This window comes from Gorilla gorilla, chromosome 14 (genome assembly GCF_029281585.2).
Source record: "Gorilla gorilla gorilla isolate KB3781 chromosome 14, NHGRI_mGorGor1-v2.1_pri, whole genome shotgun sequence".
NCBI lineage: Eukaryota > Metazoa > Chordata > Mammalia > Primates > Hominidae > Gorilla > Gorilla gorilla.
This window is the reverse complement of record NC_073238.2, coordinates 38,122,966-38,136,808: the sequence shown is the minus strand read 5'-3', so window position 1 is coordinate 38,136,808 and position 13,843 is coordinate 38,122,966. Positions and strand designations below refer to the sequence as shown.

Genomic DNA, 13,843 nt, shown 5'->3' with positions numbered 1-13,843 from the left:
CTTTAGACCAGTCATTGAACTTGTCTGAGACTTTTCTGCTCCTTTATATAAAATAAATGGAATAAATATGTCAAAATTAAAATTTAGCAAGCCTCCATACCTGCCTCAAAATTTTTGGACAAATTTAATAATGGACACAAACTGTAAAGCACAGTATTATTGGAATATTTTTAGAAAAAATGGAAGTTGGATCCCTATCACACATTAAAATGTTTAGTGTTGAACCCTGCAAAACTCAAAGCCATCTGACCTATGTTTCTTTAAACCATCAGTGGGTCTGTGATAAAGTGTAAGCATTTTTAAAGGGTTTTTTAATCTTAGATCATCTTATTTAGTTTGTTAGAAAACACTACTTAAAAGTAAGTGAAAAGTAGTATTTCCTGTGGATTTAGGCTTGAGATTTTGTCTCCTTGGGCCTAGCCAACATTTTTATTTTATTGATTATGTGCCATCTGGATTACTGGTTATATCAAAACAAGCTAGTTGAGACATGCTATCCAGTTGTTTTTCCATTATAGACACGTGAGGAAATGCAGTGCTGTGACACACAGCTTGGGGTGGGATGGGATCAGCTGGGAAATCAGAGCTGCTGCTTGGCAGCCTGGTGCCTGGCTTTATACCACTGAAGTATTTTCTTGTTTTGGATGGCTATGTTTCAACAAGTTTTTTGTCATTAGACCTATCACGTGCCCAGGGACATCAGCGGTAGGAGTTCTCTGCTTCAGGATGAGTTGAATTACTACCATAACAAGGACTTGTACCGGAGATTGTCTTACCTGTTAATATATATGCAGCTTCTCACCACAGTACATTTTCTCAATGGTCATAAGTAAAAAAGGTTTTTATCACAGTGACTTAGCTCTGTAATAATTTGATACCAAACTTTTAATGTAATGTTATTTAAATTAGACTAGTGAGATTGTGAAATGTTAGAGAATACTTAGCAAGTTTATGAGATTACATGCTTACAACTTAAACTCATGACAAAATATTCAGAGAATTCAGGTGATAACTATGTTTACCAGACATTTGTATTTTTTGGTGTTATTTCTAGAATCATTCCAAAATGCTGTGCTAGCTTCATAGAATGGGAAAGCTATTTGTTTTAATGTTTTTGTTCCTATGCGTGGTCAACAAACACTGCCACTGTTGTTTACCCCAAGAATACAGTTGACACCTTCCTCTGTTTGGTAAGGCAGTATAGCATAGGCTGTGGACAACTGACGCAGTGTTTGGCTCATATGAAGCACTCAGTAAGTTAGTTATTAATAGGGTGACAATATGATCTATTGTCCAAGCCAAACCCCTTTTTTGGTGAGAGAGGGACAGGGTCTCACACTGTCGCCCAGGCTAGAGTGCAGTGGTGCAATCACAGCTCCCTGAAACCTCAAATTCTTGGGCTGAAGCAGTCCTCCTGCCTCAGCCTCCCAAGTAGCTAGGACTACAGGGCCTGTCATCATGCCCAGCTAATTTTAAATTTTTTTGTAGAGATGGTGTCTCGTTCTGTTGCCCAGCCTGTTCTTGAACATTCAGCCTCAAGCAGTCCTCCGGCTTTGGCCTTCCAAAATGCAGGGATTATAGGCGTGAGCCACCTTGCCCAGCTCCAAAATGCTGTTAAGAAAGAAGGGAATGCTATTATTGATCACACCAAGATGGCAGTCATAACCTAGGACTGTCATGCCCACCTCCATGTGTGGTCACCCACGCTGTGACAGCATTGAGAAAGTCAGATGTTTCAGATGCAGGGACCTGAATTTCTTCCATTTAGTTAATACATTTTAGAAGTTCATTAACTAATTGTCACCTTATTGAACCTTCATACTAATTTTGTGGCAGAGGTATTTTTATCCTCATTTTACAAATGAGAAAATAGGATACTCTGAGATTTCGTTAGGCTAAGAGGCAAAAGAGTAGCAATAGAAAACACAGGATGCGTAACTCAGACCCAAGCCTTTGTCTTTCACACAGTGCTCCTCCTTACGGACCATTTTTCTGCTTGTAAAATTAGAACAATTTAAGTTTGCTCATCTTTGTTTTTCAAGTCATTGTGATGATTGTTTTTTTTTCTAAGTCAGGTATCTAAAACTTTAACACACAATCACCTGGGGATCTGGATAAAATGAAGATTCTGATTTAATGGATGTGAAGTGGGTTCAGGATTCTATATTTCCAGGAAGCGCCCAGCGAGGTTGCAGTGAGCTGAGATCATACCACTGCACTCCAGCCTGGGTAACAGAGCAAGACTCTGTCTCAAAAAAAAAAAAAAAGAAGCGCCCAGATGCTGCTGGTCTCTACTTGCTTTGGGCTTCACATAGTTGGGTAATTACTGTTCTTATAATCCATATTTAGGGAAAAAAAAAGTTGCAATTCTGAGCAAGACACAGATTTTTACCTTCTTAATATAAGAAGGAGTTCAGTTTTATAGTCTTTCATTTCCCCTTTCTGGCTGTAAATGTGTTCTGGCATTAACAAACAGTAGAATAAACGAGCACTGGGAGTCCTCTCTTGCACAGCTGTGTGTTTGGGTACACAAAGAGGGTGGGGCCCCCACTCCCTAGTGTCCTTTAAGGACACCTTTCACACAGCAATGGCTGATTGTGTCTCACAGAGTCTAGTTGGGGCTCTAGAAATCTAAGTTTAAGTCATTGAATGCATCATGGGGATAGGATGAATCAATTAGCTAAATGCTCGAAATAGGAGCATTTGGTTACCCAACCGTAGTACAGCCTTGCGGGGTGGGGCAATGTGAGGCAACCACTCCAGGGCTTAAGTCAGTTCTTTTTAGTTTATAGGCAACTTTAGCATATTAGACAGGCTGCATTGTCTTGTTATAGTCATATAGTCAAACCTTGAGTTTTTAGAAATAAACACAGAAATTACTGTTTTAAATACAGTGGTAATTGTGGAAAAATTCAGGTTGGATTATTACAGTAAGCACATTAGGTCACTGTAGTTAATTACTGGCATATTATATTCCAATTGTAGAAACAACATTTCTACCATTTTCCTATTTTAAAAAACCACCCGCAGTGTTTGATCTCTGCATTTGAAATACCACTGTTACGGTAGTAGAAACGGCACCATTTATTGTTAGGGTAATTGCTTTTCCAACACTGTAAATGATTCTTCTAAATTCCTTTATTGCTTTATCTGCACCTCTTTTGTGGCTCTTGGTGCATTTTCCCATGCCTTATGAATTCTGAAATACATTTGGCCCTTCTGTGTCCACACAGTGAACTAACCATGGGTCAGAAATACTTGGAAAAAATAGTAATAATAACAACACAATTATTAAAATGCAAATAAAAAAGCAGTACAGTGTAACAACTATTTACATAGCTACTTTGTATTAGGTATTACAAGTAGTCTAGACATGATTTAAAGTATGTAAGAGGATATGCATCATAGGTTATATGCAAATACTATACTATTTTATACCAGGGACTTGAACATGTATGGATTTTGTTCTTGGCGGAAGGTCCTGGAACCAACCCCCCTCAGATACTGCAGGTTGTACATTCCTTTTCTGGTTCCAGGTAGCAGGATCAGGTGAGATTCATTGTGTATTACCCAGCTGCTTAGTAGGATGCCTTGCACAGGGTGGGATGCTAGGTGAAGATGAGCCCAGAGAGTCTTGTGACAGGTCTCACCTGCTTTTCTTGCTCTGTCTTCTCTTACAGCCCATTTCGTAAGCACAGGAGGCAGCCAGCTTCAAACCAGGGCTCATTTGGACTTGGTGGGATTCTATAGTGACAAAAAAAAATCTGCAGATATTTTTATGAAAGAAACTAGGAAGGGGCATAAATTATCTGAAATATAAAGTTCACTCAGTAAAAATTGCTTTGAAATAAATTCACATTAACATAAATTCTCAAGCCATGTTTAAAATAGTCTGCCCTTGTTAAGGGATACAGATTTTATGGAAAACTGTTTCTGAACAACTCTATAGTAAGATAGTTTGTAAAGGTTGCAGATTGCAAAGCTTTACTGAGTGAGTGTATAACTAGATTTACTATTGTATTTCAATAAAATGCCTCCATAAAAATAATAGTTGATAGGTGATATCTGAAAAAATAACAGAGTGGGAATCTCCCTCTTCACTGTGGAAAAAGAAAATGTTGCAGGAGGGAAATGTGGAGCTTGCAGTTGGTATTATTTGGCGTTTTTCAGTATGGAGGCAGTGTTGGATGCTGGCTATTTTTCTTCTGTTTTGGAGCAGAGAAATCAGAATGAGTTTTGTGGATCTGCTAATGCATTGAGGAGACCAGAACATACAGCACCTTCTGTGCTCTATCCATTTGTTCCGTGGCCATAGGGAAAGGCAAATTAGTGTGCTTTCATGAGCTCCATCAACTTTCATTCCTTAGAAATGCACACTCTGATGGGGCATTGGAACTGGCTCAGGCACCAGAGCGGCAGGACACCCTGCAGGCAAGTTCCCAGAATGTCTGGGGGCTGTGCTGGCCTGGGAGAGGCAGAGCCAGGTGCGATGGAGAAGAGCTGAAGAGAAGCTTTCTAATAAAGTGGGTGTAAATATAAGACTGGAAAGAAGCTGTAAGATAGCCAGAATAACAGCTGTATTTATTCCTTTATTTCTTTACAATGTTTTATTTATAGGAATTGTTTCTTTTATTAGTGAAAGTTTACGTTTAATTGCTTTACCAAGTCATTTTCCAACCAGTGTTCTATATATTAAATCACCTGATTATAAAATATGTATGGGGTGGAGGGGACAGGTGTTCTGTGCTCAAATAATTTTGGAAAATGGGTGTAGCATTAAATGGGTTTCTATAAAGGGAGGACTACGTATAATTTAATATGCTAATAACTGGAATCCCCAAGAAAGGTGTTTACTTGAGTGAATTTCCTAGACAATCTGACCTGCTTTTATTGTTGGCTCTTCTACCACAGGCAGGGCCTCTGTTCAGTCAACACAAGCACGAGAGTTGGACAACATCAAGTGAAGGCCAAGTGACTTCACTCAACTGGATTCTATAGATACAAAATTAAGAGTGCTCGAAGAGTTTCTCACACTTAACCCATTTTTTAAATGACACGTCTGTAAACCTCATTGGGAAGACATGTACAATATACTGTGTGTAGAACACTTGGAATGAAAAGAGGTTTTTTTCCTTTTTTTTTTTTTTATTGAGATGGAGTCTCCCTCTTGTCACCCAGGCTGGAGTGCAAGGATGCAATCTCAGCTCACTGCAACCTCTGCCTCCTAGGTTCAAGCAATTCTCCTCCCTCAGCCTCCCAAGTAGCTGGAATTACAGGTACATGCCACCACACCCGGCTAATTTTTGTATTTCTAGTAGAGATGGGGTTTCACCATGTTGGCCAGGCTGGTCTTGAACTCCTGATTTCAGGTGATCCACTGGCCTTGGTCTCCCAAAGTGCTGGGATCACAGGCGTGAGCCACCGTGTCTGGCTTTTTTTCTATTTTTTTTTTTAATAAAAAGTGGAGAATTTACGCCATATTTCAGACCAAATATATATAACACATAGTTCTCTATCTAAAACTTCGGGATTAGATGTTATGGAATTCAGAATTTTCTGGATTTTTAGAAAATTAATATGGTTTATCAGAAGAAAAAATTGCAACAAATTTGGTTATAGATCCATTTGACTTTTATATGTGATTCATGAATTGGGCAGCCTCTATTCTACAAAATATAATGAAAGCTACCCCTGGGCAATAGCAGAAGAGTGGGTTTTATAAGGTGGGAACAAGGAAACAGAACACTAGGAAAAAAAGCCGGTTGATTAGCATCAGGTTCCTCTTTTGTAAGGGTTAAAGCAAAGGGAGCTTCCATATTACACTGACTCAGGTAGACTGCAATCTCCTATTTTCAGGAAACACTGGACTGTATGGGATCTACCTGCTTCTCTAAAACTTCGGTTTGATTGTGTGGCATTTAGCATGAGTGACTCCATTTGGTTTGGTTTTGTCTGTTGGGGCCTAGTGTAGGAGCTCAGTATAAAACAATGGCCTCCCATAATTTTTGTTTAACCTTATACTGTGGATGTTGAATTAAAAGAAATGAATAAACCTAGCTAGTTCTGGTAGAGTACCCAGTAGTGAAACACATTCATATTTCTGCATATTCACGAAGTGTAAGGGTAAATATTTTTAAAAGATAAATACTTTACAAACTTCACATTTGTCCAGGTCAGGTCTTGCCATCTAATGTTTTTTTGGTCAAATTTATGAAAACTTTCCAGTCTTCAGACCTTAAGGGATTATGGAATTTCAGGTAAGTGATCTAGACCACTACTCACGGAAATTAGAATGAGGCACATCATTGAATTTCCCTCTCCGCTGTTACATTTAGCCTAAAGCTGCCTTACATATTTTAAATTAGGCTTAAAGATTTCTCCATACATAATGAACTCTAACCTAACTAGAGGTATAAACAGCCTGTAACCTACCCTTGTACCAATCACAGAGTTTCAGCCAAACACAGGCTGTTCAAACCTTGTTCAAATAAGGCAAATGTGAACTGTAACCAACCCAGCTATTTCTGTACCTCACGTCTGTTTTCTGTAGGTCATTTTCCTTTTTCTGTCCATAAATATTATCAGACTATATGGCAATTCCTGAGTCTCTCTGAACCTATTCTGGTTCCAAGGACTGCCCAATTTTTAAGGTGTCCTTTGCTCTGTTTAACTCTGTTAAGTTTATTTATTTATTTATTCATTTATTCATTTATTTATTCTTAATTATTTTTGAGACAGAGTCTCGCTCTGTCACCTAGGCTGGAGTACAGTGGTGCGATCTTGTCGCACTGCATCCTCTACCTCCCGCGTTCACGTTCCAGCAATTCTCATGCCTCAGCCTCCTGAGTAGCTGGGATTACAGGCACCCGCCACCATGCCCAGCTAATTTTTTTTTTTTTTTTTTTTAAGTAGATACAGGGTTTCACCATGTTGGCCAGACTGGCCTCGAACTCCTGACCTCAAGTAATCAGCTTGCCTCAGCCTTCCAAAGTGCTGGGATTACAGGAGTAAGCCAACGCGCCTAGCCAAACTCTGTTAAATTTAATTTGTCCAAAGTTTTTCTTTTAACGCTGCTTAGCCCACTGCAAAACCCAGAACTAAATGTATGGCCCAACTGTGAAAATGATATGGAATTATAGGAAACATGTTTTAATGTGCCTAACCTCAATTCTGACCTCATTTTATTTTTCTGCTTTCACTTTTCCTTATCTAACTTCCTCATCTATCAATTGTATACTAATTGTGTATTAAATATATAAATTATATTCACTGAATGTTTTATTGAGTGTTTTATTAAGTGTTCATTCAGTAAACACTGAATGTTTACTGATCCTTTTGTGGGGGAGCTTGTTGAAGTATCAGTAAAACAAATTTTGGATGGAAGTGCCTTTGCCATCAAGGGGCAGCATACCTGAATCACAGGATCGAATTTTGAGGGGTACACAAACAAATTGAAAGTGAATCAACAAGCCCGAAGTTACACACCTACAGCATGCATCACAGACTCCACCTTCTTGTGATGCAGGTATCGGAATTTTAATGCTTTTGAGGGCAAAGGGTGATGTTTTATTGTTCTTGTTACAGGAAAAATTATTCATGAAAGTTATTAAAGAACAGTAAGGCAGACTTTGTTGGGGGGCTACTGCAGTGAGGTTTGGTAGTGGGGGAGAGATTCTGCTCAACTCCATATTCAACAAGGAAAAATGGAGATTTATAGCCAAGGAATGAGGGAGTGGAAGGAGTTGAAGGATAAAAAATTACTAAGGTGGGGAAAGGGGGATTCTCACTCGACTGACCAAACTGCTTGAGACCGTGCTCAGCTATGCTGTCTGTCATACATGCCAAAGCTTTACAAGTTTCTTCATGATAGTCTCTGATGATGTCTAATTCCTGACTTAAAAGCATAGTTCACCCTTTGTAAAGCTTTTCTGCCTTTGTGTTTGGTTTCGTTTGGTTTGGTTTTTCTCCTTTGGAGGCTAAGCCCAAATGATATTACTTAATGAAAGTCTGAACTGTTTGGGATTTGCCCATCCACCTAGGATGCAGAAAGCTCGAAAGAGCAGTGCTGGCAACCAACCTTCCTACAGGAAAAGGCAGGTAGAATGCTAACTTTTCTCAAGCTCATAGGGAAGCTGAGGTCTCAGGGCCCTCGAGGTGTCTGAATCCAAAGAGTTACAGATGGCTCACCTGTGGCAGATCATGGGTGGAAAGGTTGACTGCTGTACAAAGGGGTAAGAAGAGATCAGTAACACTTTAGCGAATTGTTAGAGACCCAGTGTGGACTGGAATATCAATCTGGAATACCTGAGGGCCCTGATACTGGAGGAGTTTGCATTCACTTATAGGCCATTTTCTGTCGGCCTCCTCTGGGTGCTCATGAGAGAAGGGTGGGAAAGCAGACAGGCTTCCTCCGTGTTGTAGGAAGTGATTGGCTGCTGCTGCAGAAATAGCAGAAAACCCTGACTCCCTGCTCCAAGATAAAGCTAATCAATAAAAGCAAACTGAGGAACTTGAAAATAACTAACAACTAGAATAACTTCAAAGTCACTGTCTGTCAGGGACTTAAACAACCATTAAAGGATAAGACGGAAAACATGGATAACATGTATGAACAGATAGGGAGAAGTGGAAACTACAAAAAAAAACTACAGTCAAATGCAAATGTAGGTAATAAAGCCACGATATCACATATGAAGAATTCCTTCGAGAAGCTCATCCATACACTCGATGAAACTAGGGAAGGAATCAGTGAATTTAAAGATAGATTAGGTCAGTAGAAATTATTTAAACTGAAATACAGAGGGGGGAAAGGACTAGGGGATGGGAAACAAAAACAAAACCAAGCATCCAAGAACTCTGGGACAATACCAGCCAGCGTAACATACATGCAATTCAAGTTCCAGAAAGGAAAAGAGAGCAATAACAAGGCCGGAGAAATATTTGATGGCATAATAACTGAGAATTTGCCAAAAATAATGAAAAGCACACCAGAGATCCAAGAAGCTTCAAGAATCCCAAGCAGGACAAACAATCAGAAAGAATATACCTGGATACATTGTTGTCAAACTGCTGGAAACCAAAGATAAAGAGAAAACCTTAAAGGCAACCAGGGCAGAAAAGACACATTACAAACAGAAGTAATAATTACAGTAGACTTTTCGTTCAAAACTATGCAATTCTGAACTATCTAGACTTATGGCATGAGATACATTTGATCGTCAGAAGAGAGACATTTTCTGATTAGTACCAGTATTTTATAAATATGAGCTAGAACCTGCAGATGAAAAACTGACTCATTGTTTGATAACCAGTTCTACTTAAGGTGGAGAAAATATTTTCAAAAAGTGAGTTAATGACCAAGTTTTGTGGCAGATATTGAAATATCGAAGATATTAATAGATTACTAGCACATTACTTTATTTCATTGTGGGGGTTTTTTGTAAACCTTAAATTAATTACCAGGTTAGAGAAAGCATCCTCTTCTAAAGCCGGGTAATTTGAGGAGGCGTACATTTTGGGTTCAAGATAATCGGCTATTTTATAAATGAAAAAAAATTAAAAATAGGCCTGGCACAGTGGCTCACACCTGTAATCCCAGCAGTTTGGGAAGCCCAGGCAGGTGGATCTCCTGAGGTCAGGACTTCGAGACCAGCCCAGCCAACATGGCAAAACCCCATCTCTACTATACAAAAATTAGTCATGCATGGTGGTGCATGCTTGCAGTCCCAGCTACTTGGGAAGCTGAGGTGGGAGGAATCACTTGAACCTGGGAGGCAGAAGTTGCAGTGAGCCAAGATTGCACCACTGCACTCCAGCCTGGGCTACAGAGCGAGACTCTTGACTCAAAAAAAAAAAAAAAAAATCAGGAAACTATGAAAGTACATTCCTTATTTAGAACTTGATTGTTAGGTGCTACAGAGAGAAAATTGTTTAGCTATAATTGCTGTCTTCTAAGAACTTATAGATCTGAAACAGATCACATTTGCAGAGTATGTAAATAACAAAGTAAAATGTAAATAAAGTTTGTCAAAGTCAGTGATTATTGTATTATATAGTGCAGCAGTAGTAGTAAAGAATACCAGCTACCATTTATTCAGTATCTGTGTTAAACCTGATGTATTAACATTTTAAAACTCATTATCTTGCTTGATTCTCATCCTATGAAAAGATAATATCAACATTTTGCAGATGAGGAAAATGTGGCTTCACAAAGTTCAGTAATTGCCCAACATCCATGCCACTTAGCTGGTAAGTAGCACAGTTGGGATTCAAACTCTGTTTTATCTGATGCTCCTTACTGTGCTACAGTGAAGCGCAATCATAGGAGTTTGAAATGCGGCAGATTTTGGTGTTAAGGCAGGCCATGCTCTCAGTTCTACTGTAATGGGTTAAGTTCATGGAACGAATGGTATTTCTTGATTAATTGGATATTGTGAAGCAGCCATTTCGATGGTCAGGAGTTAGAATGTTAGAAACAGCCTGAAAGGCCCAAAAGAGCTCTCCGGTCCTGATATTTCTTGCACAGTTGTTCTTTACCATAATGAGCTAATATAAACATTCTTGATTTATAGCATTCTTAATATGCTGGTAGGATTCTTTTTAATTTTTAATAAGTATGGGGCCAGGCATGGTGGCTCACACCTGTAATCCCAGCACTTTGGGAGGCCAAGGCAGGCGGATCACAAGGTCAGGAGATCGAGACCATCCTGGCTAATACAGTGAAACCCCGTCTCCACTAAAAATACAAAAAATTAGCCAGGCGTGGTGGTGGGCGCCTGTAGTCCCAGCTACTCTACTCGGGAGGCTGAGGCAGGAGAATGGCATGGACCTGGGAGGCGGAGCTTGCAGTGGGCCGAGATTGTGCCACTGCACTCCAGCCTAGGCAACAGAGCAAGACTCCATCTCAAAAAAAAAAAAAATTTTTTTTAATAACTATAGTAGTATCCATATCCTCAGAAGAATTGAGAAATTATATGTCAGTGTGAGATAGGAGATTTACAGATCAGTCAAAGGGAGTATTTTCTGCCTTGGAAATTATGGAAATTGAAATAGTATCTGGTAAAACATGCAGCTGATAATATGGTGAAAATTATTTCTGATGCCTCAGACTTTGGTAAATTTTCAAATTCAATATACTGAACATAATTATAATATTATTCAAGGCTTAGGTGTTTTAAATGCGTTTTCATTTATACATAGTTGCTCATTACCTATCAGCTTAGATATGTTAATTCTGTTTCTTTAATGTAGCAAATGTGAGAGTCTTGTGTTTAGGAGACAATAATATTAAACATCTGTGCTGCTCTGTAGACTTAATTGCTTTTGGAATTACAGCAAAATTGAATTACAGTCAACCTTCTGTATCTGTGGGTTCCGCATCTGTGGATTCAACCAACAGCAGATTGAAATTACTTGGGTGCTGGACATGGTGGCTCATGCCTGTAGTCTTAGCCCCTCAAGATCTTGGCTGAGGTGGGAGGATCTTTGAGCCCAGGAGTTCGAGGATGCAGTGAATTATGATTGTGCCACTGCGCTCCAGCCTGGGCAATACAGTGAAACCCTGTTTGTGAGAGAGATAGGTATATTTTATATTTTTTTATAGATATACATAAATACGTATTTATATGTATATATATTTGGGGAAGAAAAATGGATGGTTGTGTCGGTACTGAACATGTACAGACTTTTTTTCTTGTCATTATTTTCTAAAACATACACTATAACAACTATTTACACACTAGAGGTGATTTCAAATATACAGGAGGATGTGCATAGGTTATATGCAAATACCGTATCATTTCACAGCAGGGACTTGCACATCTACAGATCTTGGTATCCTTAGGAGGTCCCGGAACCAGTTCCCCCATGTATACCAGGGAACACTGTAGTTCAATATTGGTTATCATGGCCGCAATTGGCAAAGCAATATTTACAGAAGAAAATCTTGACCAGGAAACATTTTTAAATTTCAGTTTTAATTTTGAAACGTTGTTTATTTTTAAAAAATAACTTTAGATACAACTTTAAAAGAAAATCAGTTTGTATGGTATATAAGTTTTTTTTTCAAATTTGTTATGTTTTAAAAAGCAAGTATTTCCTAAGAGAGTAAGCATATAACTTCATTTCAATTAATACGCTTATTAATTCCAGTTGACTGACAAGCAAACTAGTTTTTTTAAAAAGAACATTTACTTTTCTATGTATAGCACACACAATATGTGTATTTTTTATTTGTGATTTGATGAGTTAATGATTCTGTCCTCTGCACTATTCTACTAGGATTGTACTTATTCTCTACTTATGTGTTTCTTTACAAGTGAATGTTCTTTGTATTACAATATATAGTAGACATTGAATAGATAATTGGGGTACTAACTTTTTATTTTGAAATAGTTATAAATTCACAGAAAGTTGCAAAAACAAAAATGCAGAGAGGTCCTATGTCCCCTTCACCCAGTTTTCTCCAGTGGTAGCATTTTTTGTTTTTTTCTAAATACGTATTTTCTTTTTTTACAGGCAGTGTCTGGTTTGCTGGTAGGGAAGAAAGCCTAATGGCAGTGAGCGAGGGATGGGGAGAGTGAGGCACAACCAACTGCCCATCCCGTCATGGTCTGGAACTCAAGTTTCCAGAGTTTTTCTGGGGTCCCTTTGGCCAACAGGGGGTCTGTTCAGTCGGTTAGGGGCTCAGAATTTTTTTTTTAATTTCTCAGGGTGGAGATGGGACCCAGCGTGGCTCAGCTTCCTGGCTTCTCCAATGGGGACCTCCTTTCCTGTCCTCTGCTGGCTTCCACCTTCTGCCAACAGCCCTGTTCTTTCCTGCCTTTTGCATGTGCTGTTTCTTCTGCCTGAAATGCTTCTTTCCCCTTCCCATCCATCCTTCTCTTGTCTAGTTAACACCTATTCATTTGGCAAATCTCATTCCTACATCCATCAAGCCTTTCAGGGTCACAGCTCACATACCATCCCCTACGGGCCTTTTCTTCCCTGCACGCGTTACAGTTAGTAACTGTGGAATTGGTGCTTATGTGGAGAATGCTAGCTGAGAAGTTTTGGGGGCAGACACCTGCTGTTGCCCACTGTTTGTGCCCCTTGTGCCTAATGCAGTGCTTACTTACATGGTCTTCATATGTGTTAGTTAAATGAGAAAATATTGTCACAGCTCAATGGGTTCTTCTTGACCACTGCCCAGAAAAGCTAATGCACCGAGAACAGCAAATGTTGCAACAAACAGTTTAATCATAGCAGGGCCAGCTAAGTGGAAAACAGAAGGCGTTTCTCAAATCCACCTCCCTGAGAACTTGGAGGCTAGAGTTTTTAAAGATGCTTTGTCAGGCAGGGGCCTGGGGAACTGAAACAGTTGATAAGCTGTGGATGAAATCACAGGAGTGTCTAAACTGCACAGCTGAGTCTGTTCCTGGTTGGGGGGTGGGTCTCAGGACCGGGTAGCATCTCTTGGTTTGTCGAAATGCTAAATCTGAAAAATATCTCGAAGACCAGTTCTTTAGGTTCCACAATAGTCGTGTTATTTACAGGAGTAGCTGGGGAAGTTACAAGTCTTATAGCCTCTGGCTATGTGACTCTGGTGGTGAGCAACTTATAGAAAAGCAAGCTTAGCAGTGGCAGGTGATTGTTTAAGTGTATCTATTGTTTAGCAAAGTCCAGGCCCCTACCATAATTCGAATCCAGCCTCAGGAATGTGGCTTCAGTCCCCAAACAAGCAGGAAGGTCAGGTTTTCTAGCCTCAAAGTTTAACTATAAACCAAATTTTTCCTATAGTTATCTTGGCCTCTGCACTAGAATAAGCTAAAGACAATGTAGCCTGAGAGGTTAGAAGCAGGATGGA

General features: G+C 39.4%; 1 protein-coding gene across 4 annotated transcripts in view; it reads left to right on the top strand.

Annotated features, from left to right (window-relative positions):
• Window positions 1–13,843, top strand: part of MIPEP (mitochondrial intermediate peptidase) — a 160,382-nt gene that overhangs the window by 64,372 nt on the left and 82,167 nt on the right. The window lies entirely within an intron of this gene.